The 9,297-nt window shown below is 43.9% G+C and overlaps 1 pseudogene; it reads left to right on the forward strand.

Moving 5' to 3' along the window:
- The first annotated feature begins 3,762 nt into the window (after window positions 1–3,762).
- LOC102834301 lies at window positions 3,763–4,879 on the forward strand (annotated as a pseudogene).
- Window positions 4,880–9,297: the final 4,418 nt, after the last annotated feature.

The raw sequence follows: 9,297 nt of genomic DNA on the forward strand, positions 1-9,297 counted from the left end.
CTTGAAGAATAACAAGGAAACTGCAAGTCACTGCATAACATGGATGAACCTTGAGGACATTATGCTGAGTGAAATTAGTCAGACACAAAAGGAGAAATACTACATAAGAGCATTCTTGTAAAAGACTAAGAAAAAGAACCCACACTAAAAGGGGGGGAAAATTCTTTGCTGGTTACCAGGATGTGTGAGGTGAGGTGAGGAAAGGGAGGGGAAGGTGAAGCACAGGGTGGGGAACAGAAACAGGATAGCTTGGATGCTGGGAGGGTGGTGGTGGGGGAGGCAATACACAAGAAGGGGGAGGGGAATGGAAGAATAATGCAGATGGGAGAAGAGTTAGGCAGGTTTGCATGGGCTAAGTGTGACAGAGGTAAATAATGATGGATGCACAACCTTAGAACAACAGAGCTCTGGAATAAAGGGATTGAGGCATGGTTTGAATGGGTAAAAGAGGGGAAATAATGTTAAGATGTTTGGCTGTCTTTTGAATGTTGGTTTCCCTTGCATACCATTGTAAAATAGACACTTGATGGGGAGAGGAAGGAATAGCCAGAAACATCACCAAAGAAAACTTGTAAGTCCGTCTTCAGCCTATAAAAATGACTGGAATACCTATAACAGAGCTACAACTTGCCCAGTGAAGGAGGCTTCCTGCAGAGCCTTTGTATTGCATAAGACCATAGGTGGAGTCCTGAACCCCATCCAGAATCATCTGAGTTGGGAAATTTCCACTTGAAAGGACAAGCAGACCAGCCTGGAGCTGCTAGAAGAGCAGAAGATACTTCTGGAAAGAAAGACCAGCAGTAAAAATCAAAAACAATAATGACAGTCCAATTGACTACTACAACCACAAGCAAGTTGTTCGCCCAGGAGTCATCAAGTCAAGTGGTTGGGTCCCCTCAGGGCAAACCCCTTCCCAAGACTAAGACTTAAGGGTACTACACGAGCAGGCATGTGGTCTGACTGGTGACCATGTTGGTCACTGATAAGGGGACATGGGGGAAAAAAAGCAATGAAATTGGGAGCTAAGTCTGACCATGTTCAATAGATTCCTGTGAACCCAGGTTGAGACCTGGTTGGCCAGTAGTATGGCAAGACCTGGGGCCTCCTGGGCCAGAGACAGTGACATGCCCACAGAGGACTAGAGCAGAGAGTGAAACGTCCAGCTGATATGAAGTGAGGGGAGATGCACAAGAACACCCATATTTGTGCATAGTACCCACTTGACCGGGCTCCAATGGCTGGATGATCAGAACTCGACTTGAAGAAAGAAGAGGGAAAAAAGAATAATCTGATACAATTTGATGAACTTGACTTGTACCTATGGATGTTGTAGCTCAAAAGAGGGAACTGAGGATCATTCCCACCCCTTAGATACACAAGGTAGACAGGGATGGGCAACTTAGATACTGGCTACCTAAAATGGGGGGTGGGAGACGTTTACAAAGGCAAGAAGTGACTGGGTTGCAAGCTTTCAAGAGGGAGTCTAATTCCAAGAAGGTGTGATCGAAGATAGAATTGCCACTGAGTGGTTTCCAATTTGTATGGACAGGGCTGATGAATGGAGATGGGGATAACATTCTTGTGGTACAATAGTGAATAATTGCTATCAGGACTGACTGTGAGGGTTGGAAATGTAAAGGTAGACATTTTGTAACAAAAGATGGGGAGTGGTTGATTTTGCAGTTCAGGAGTGGAGGTCCCTGGGACCATCAAGGGAGAAGAGCTGAGTGCAGGACCCTACCCAGAGATGCAATGATGCCAGAGATGGAGACAGAGATGATGACGTGGAGTGATGGAGTGGCTGGGGACTCTGGACTCAGGGAGGGAGAGGGGCTGTGTTCTGATGCCTGAGGTGGGCAGGCTTGCAGGGTGTACCCTTTGGTTGTTTGACGATGCATAGAGGGGATTGTAATCATGGCAATGAAATGAAATACGATGGGATGAATGTAAAACTAATGTTCTCCCATGTAGACTATCACATAATTCACAAAAACTTAAAAAAAGAAAAAATGTAGCACAGAGGAAATCTCTTAATCAAATATGAGAATCCAGAAGCTTTAAACAAAAATACAGATGCATTTGTTCAGGTAAACAGATCAATTGGACTTCATCAAAAATTAAAATATTTTATGCCTCCAAGCAGTCTACTAGGAAATTGAAAAAATGACCCACAGAATGGGAAAAAATATTTTCAAATTATATATTTGATAAGGTACTTGTATCCAAAATACATAAAGAACTGCAAAAATGCAATAATAAAACAACAACAAAATTGAAAATATTGGCAATGAATCTGAATAGACAGTTCTCCAAAGAAGATCTACAAATGGCCAATAAGCACATGAAAAGATACTTATCAACATTAGTCATCAGGAAAATTCAAATGGAAAGTATAATGAGATACCACTTCACACCCACTAGGATAGTTATTAGTACAAGTGTTGGCAGGAATGTGGAGAAATTAAAACCCTCATACAATGACTGTGGGAATGTAAAATGGTGCAGCTGCTTGGGAAATATTTTGACTATTCCTCAAACTGATAAACACAGAGTCACCATGTTGCCATGCTGGCCAGTCGGCTCCAACTCATGGTGACCCCATGCATAAAGACAGAATGTCTGGTCCTGTGCCATCCTTATAATAGGACGTAGGTTCGAATTCATTGTTGCAGCCACTGGGTCAATTACCTTGTTGAGCACCTTCCTCTTGTTCATTGACCTTCTACTTTACCAAGCATGATGTCTTTCTCTAGGGACTAGTCACTCCTTACATTGTGTCCAATGGAAGCTAGATTAAGTCTTGCCACCGTCGCTTCTAAGACGCATTCTAGCTGTACTTCTACCACCTATCCGTTTGTTGTACTGCCGTGGCTTGGTGTGTTTCTGTAATGCTAGAAGCTATGCTATAGTTACTTCAAAGACCAGCAGGGTCAACTGCGGACAGGTTACAGTGGATCTTCCAGACTAAGACAGACTAGGAAGAAGGAACTGGCTATCTACTTCTGAGGGTGGGGAGGGAAGCAAGAGAAAATAGTCAATAGTAACCTTTTAGGTAACCACTGATTCAGCAATTCTAGTCTAAGGTATATTCCCCAAAGACATGAAAACATATGCTCACACTAAAACTTCTAGTGTTGCTGTTGTTGTTATGTGCCGTGAGTTGGATCTGACTCATAGCGACCCTGCACAGGGTTTCCGAGACTGTAAATCTTTACAGGAGCAGAAAGCCTCATCTTTCTCCCACGATACAGCTGATAGTTTCCAACTGCTGACCTTGCGGTTCGCAGGCCGATTCATAACCACTATGCTACCAGAACTCCTTAAATTCTATATGCATGTTCATATCAGCATATATACAGTGTTGTTGTTAAGTTCTATGGAGTTGGTTCCGACTCACGTCAACCCTGTATAGGGTTTCCAAGGAGTGGCTGGTAGGTTTGAACTTCCAACCTTGTGGTTAGCAGTCCAGTGCTTATCCCATAGTACCACACCAGGAATCCTTATGCAACCTAGCTAGAGACAATCAAAATGTTCAACAATGGATGGCTAAAATGTGGCATATCCACACACACACACACAAAATAATAATGTTCTGATATGCGCTACAACGTAAGTGAACTTTGGGGAAAAAATATCATGCCAAGTGTAAAGTCACCAAAGATGACATTGTATGATTCAATTTATATGGACTGTCCAGAAATGTGATTTCAAAGAAACAGAAAGTAGATGAACATTTCCTAAGGCTAAACCACCGCTTCCACGATGCACTACACATACCCAGGGCTGACCCTGGAGCAGAAAGAGCTATCTAACATTGTTCCTTGCATCATGGCTCCAGACAAGGGCATTCTGGCTACAGAAGAGTCCACTAGGAGCATTGCCCAGTGGCTGTAGTCCATTGGTACTGAGAACACCCAGGAGAACCGGCACATCTACTGCCTGCTGCCACTGGCCACCGCTGACCATGTGAACCCCTGCATTGGGGTGTTATCCTCTTTCATGAGACCTCTACCAGAAGGTGGATGATGGACGTCCCTTTCCCCAAGTTATCAAATCCAAGGGTGCTGTTATGGGCATCAAGGCAGACAAGGGTGTGGTACCCCTGGCAGGAACAAACATCAAGACCACCCCCCAAGGACTGGATGGACTAGCTGAGCACTGTGCCCAGTACAAGAAGGATGGTGTTGACTTTGTCAAATGGCGTTCTGTCTGAAGGCTGGGGAAACTTCGGCCTTCGCCATCATTTGTTGTTGTTGTTAAGTGCCGTCGAGTCGGTTCCTCGCCATCATTGAAAATGCCAATATGCTGGCCCATTTGCCAGCATCTGCCAGTAGAATGGCATCATGCCCATTGTGGTACCTGAGACCCTTCTCAATAGGAACCATGACCTGTCAGTGTGTAACTGAGAAGGTACTGGCGGCAGTCTACAAGGCTCTGAGTGACCACCATGTGGACATGGAAGGCACTCTGCTGAAGTCCAATGTGGTAACACCAGGCCATGCCTGCACACAGAAGTTTTCTCATGAGGAGATTGCCATGACAATTGTCGCAGCACTGCACTGCACAGTGCTCCTGATGCTACTGGGGTCACCTTTCTATCTGGGGGTCAGAGTGAGGAGGAGACATCCATCAACTTCAGTGCCATCAAAAATGCCCCCTCCCAAAACCATGGACTCTGACCTTCTCTATGGGAAGACTTGTAGGCCTCTGCCATGAAGGCTTGGATGGAGGGGTGGGAGAAGGAGAAGGCTGCCCCGGAGGAGTACATCAAGCGAGCCCTGGCCAACAGCCTCACCTGCCAAGGAAAGGATGCTCCAAGCTGTCTATTCGGGGCCACGGCCAGTGAGTTACCTTTTTCATCTCTAACCATGCCTACTAAGTGGAGGTGATCTAAGGCTACCCGGTCAATATTCCAGGCCCACTTTTGAGCAGAGGAGCTCATCTAGGACTCCAGGTCACTCTTGTCATCCTATGCCATTGGTGTATGGTGTCTGATAAAATATGCAAATTTCATCCTTTTTTCCAGCTCACTGCCAATAAACAACTATTGAAGGGGAAACAAAACAAAACAAAAAAGAATGAGTTGAGAGTTCAAAGATGAATTGCTATTGTTTGGTGGTGAGTGCCATCGAGTAGGTTCTGACTGAAGCGACCCTGTATAGGTTTTTCAAGGACTGCTGACCTTGTGGTTAGCCGTCCAGTACCACACCGGCATCAACCCAAATTTGGGTATTCCGTAATGTCTGTTTTCACCCTTATGACTCCAGAGTCTTCTTTTTGATTATTGTTCATTAAAAAATGTCAAGCATTTATTCTTCAATGGAATCTAATCTATGTAAAAAGTCATTCTACTCTCTTGTTAGGTGTTGTGGAGTCAGTTCCAACTAAGAGCGCCCCTGTGCACAACTGATGCAGAATGAACCACTGCCCGGTCCTCCTCTAGGATATAAGAAAAGATTGCAGTTGTCAAGCATTTAATTTTACTTGGATCCATATTATAAAGGGTGTGTCTACCTGTGAAATTCTAGAAGTAATGAAGTGAATGTAATGATGCCCAAAATGAGAAAATTAATTGTAAAGTGACTTGACAAAACCCGATCAATGTAAGACCATCAACATAGGATATACTATGCACACAAGTATATATAAATTTTTATGCATTCATTAGTTTCTTCGTATAGTAAGCTTCTATTCTGGAATGTGCTAGTTAGTTACAGAAATACATGCAACTCAATGACATCACAAAATTCAACTAAGTTTGAATGTGATTTTTAGATTATTATTCATTTGGGAACAAATTACACCTTGTTGTTGTTGCTGTTAGGTGCCATTGAGTCTCATAGTGTCTCACTTAATGACTATATCATTATCTGACATTCCACGTTTAAGATTGTGGTAAAATGTGCTACCTGACTATTTTGTGCATTAATGATGTCCATCTGGCATTAATGAATGTAGAGATGCCAGGTGAAGGTTACAGTGGCAGTGATGGTCAAGGTTTGGGCTCGATGTTTCTAGACCGTGATTCTCAGTGGCTTGGAAGTTATGTCATGGTGTACTCACCCTCCATTTTTACATCATGCTGATTTTCACATAATGATCTGGTCTTGCAGCAAGCACATAACTTCATGGCCATCCTCTCCTGGATGCTTTAACTGACCCCAGTATATCATTCCAAGACTAGGTTTCTGTAGCTAACTCACAAGGCCTTGCTTATGTGCTAATGTGCATCAGGGATATTGATTGGATATGAGATACTAATCAGCTGTGTGAATATCACAATCATGAATATTGACTGGATTCACCGAGATACTAATCATTAGCTGTGTGAACGTCACAACTGGAAGGGGCCTTTGAGACTCTCAGCTGGAATTTCTCCCTCTCCTTTTACAGTGCAGACACTTGATAACTCAAGTCCTTTGCAGTAGAACAAGCTTACTCCATATCCTTTTCCATATTTCAGATCATACGAGCAGGGCCATGCTGTGCCTCAGGTTAAAGTCTCTGAGTCTCTGACCCATGACAGCCCACTCTCATCAAGTCAATTCTGACTCAGGTTGTTGTTGTTAAGTGTCTCGAGTCATTTCTGACTCACAGTGACCCTGTATCAGGTTTCCGAGGAGCAGCTAGTGAGTTTGAACCACCAACCATGCGGTTCAAACTGACCTTGAGGTATAGCACATTAACCCACAGTGCCACACCAGGACTCCTTCTGATTCACACTGAGCCTATATAGGGTTTCTGGGGCTGTAACATCTTTCTCCTGAGGAACGGCTGGTGAGTTTGAGTTGCTAACATTGTGATTAGCAGTCCAGTGCTTAATCTACAGCACGATTGCGGCTTCTTGACCCTTGACTTTTGCTGTTCTTAAGTGCTGCTGAATCAATTCTGATTCACAGTGACTCTGTATAGGGTTTCCAAGGAGCTGTTAGTGGGTTTGAACCACCGACCTTTTTGGTTAACAGTACAGTCCTTGGTAGATTTCTCAGTTACACTGCCCTTTCCCCAAACTACTGTGACATCAGGTGGCATTGCTTCTGTCAGTACTTTGTAGGGCATGGATATCTGTTATCTGACTTTTGCTGTTGTGGGTAAGTAGCATCAAGTCATTTCCGACTCACAGCAGCCCTGTATAGGGTTTCCAAGGCTATAAAGCTTTATGGGAGCAGAAAGCCTCATCTTTCTTCCATAGAGTGGCTGGTGGACTTGAACCACGGACCTTGTGGTTCACAGTCCAGTGCTTCTCCAACATGACTATGAAAGAAAAAAGAAGGCACTCTTATGGAGAGAGAGGAACGTCCTGAGAGATGATACCCAGACAGACAAGAAGAGATTAGAGTATAGAAGGCGATTCAAACAAAAAGAAACCTCACTGAGCTCCAAGTGTTGAAGTTTTAGAATCACCCTTCTCAGGGTAAAGTTTCCTTCCTACTAATATGACAAACATTTTCCCAACAGAAGAAGTTTAACACATTATATAAATACCCTAATACGCATATGCAGTGGTAGTAATAATTAGTTTTCTCCCCTTTCATCTCCGTTGTTTCTGCCCACACATATTTCCTATTTCGAGCTTTGGTGTAACAAATGCATCTTTCAAACTAGAAGCCCACGCCTTGTTTGCACAAACACAGGTCTCTTTATCGCCACGTGCAGTCTCTCCAGCTCTCGGAACTCAACAATGAGGCATTTTCTTCTCTCCTTAGCCCCAGAACTCTGGCAGAATTCATTTCATTTCCATGTAAAACGTAATCTGCTGATAGAATAGGTCACTCACAGCAACATCATTCTGCCCTCCCTGACCACGCATCGTTGTGCTAATTGTGAGATAATGTAACATTCTGCCATGGCACACAGATGGAATGAGACCCGGCATCTTGTTTTGGAGATACGATGAAGCAGGATCTAAAAGAACGTGTCAGCGAGCACCACCGTAACCCTTGCCAGCCTCTACTAAAATAACTCAGGAAGCAAAGGTTAGGCTCCCTGTGTGCAGGGCATCCTTGATATTCTTGATGGCCCCTATAACATCCACAGGGTTTTGGTGTTTTGCTGGGCACAGCTGGACCACTTAAAGGCTCGACCACCCGGATAGATAGAGAGCTCTTAAGGAGAGAAGCTGAGAATCATCAAATGATTGCTTGTACAGTGGACAATAGCCCATTAATTGGCCATCCTTGCTCTAAAATATTTCCATTTGTCACAAACCTTAGATTCCTCCCTCTAAGCCCAGGAGAGAAGTAGAAGTCTTTGTTGAGTCGAATAACTTTCATCCATGTAGAAATCTAAATTTTCCCAAGTGTACTGGGTCTTTTTGTTTTTGAGTTGGTAAAAGTCAGGCACTACTATTGAATGTTAGAGCCAACAGACAACTTGGGCTTCCTGTGCTCATTTAATATGTTAATTTCTATGTTCTTATCCCAATAACCATTCATGGTAGCTGTCAATGATTTGAATGCAGCCCTGGTGACACAGTAGTTAAGTGCCCGGTTGCTAACTGAAAGTCAGAGACTAAAATCCACCAGATGCTCAGGAAATAGATGTGGCCGTCTGCTTCAGTAAAAAGGATGACGATGATGGGTCTTCAAAGGGCAATGGGAAGTTCTTCTCTTTCCTGTAGGGTTGCTGTGAGTCAGAAGCTACTAATAGCCATGGACTTAGTTTGTGGTTGGGTCAATGATTTGAAAAGTATGAAGATGATAGAAATAAGCCAACTCTCCAGAAAGATTTCCAGTGAAGATGATGAAAACAAAGCCACAGAGAAGGATGGTGGAGAAGTGAGTTGAAACTGATACCTGTGAAGAGGTTGGGTTCCTCTTAGCTTTCTGCATCACTGATGAACTGTCTAATCCACACAAGCTTCTCCCTCAAGGATGCCCAGAGGTCAGGGCCTCTGAGTTAGAGCTCCTCTCCTGCCAAAAACACAGGGGCCTGCTGAGTCAGCACCAGGATTTCAAACCAGTTCAGAACTGTTTCACAGGAAGGTCGAGAGACCCAGAGACCATGAAAGAAAGACCGAGAGGAAAGGAGTCCAAAAGAGAAAAGGCCAGGAAAAAGTGGGTGTAGGTAAGAGAGGCAGCCAGGGAGAAAAACAAGTCGATAATGAGAGAGAGATTGAGGGGGAGGGAAGAAAAGAGGGAAATAAGACAGAGATGCCTTAAGCAACCAAACCAAACCCATGACAGTAGAATTGATTCTGACTCATATTATCATTGTTGCTAGTTGCCATTGAGTTGTGTTCACCTCATAGCAACCCTATGCAAAACAGAACGAATCACTGCCCCATCCTGCGCCACC

This window comes from Chrysochloris asiatica, unplaced genomic scaffold, assembly GCF_000296735.1.
Source record: "Chrysochloris asiatica unplaced genomic scaffold, ChrAsi1.0 scaffold00055, whole genome shotgun sequence".
In the NCBI taxonomy this organism is placed as follows: domain Eukaryota; kingdom Metazoa; phylum Chordata; class Mammalia; order Afrosoricida; family Chrysochloridae; genus Chrysochloris; species Chrysochloris asiatica.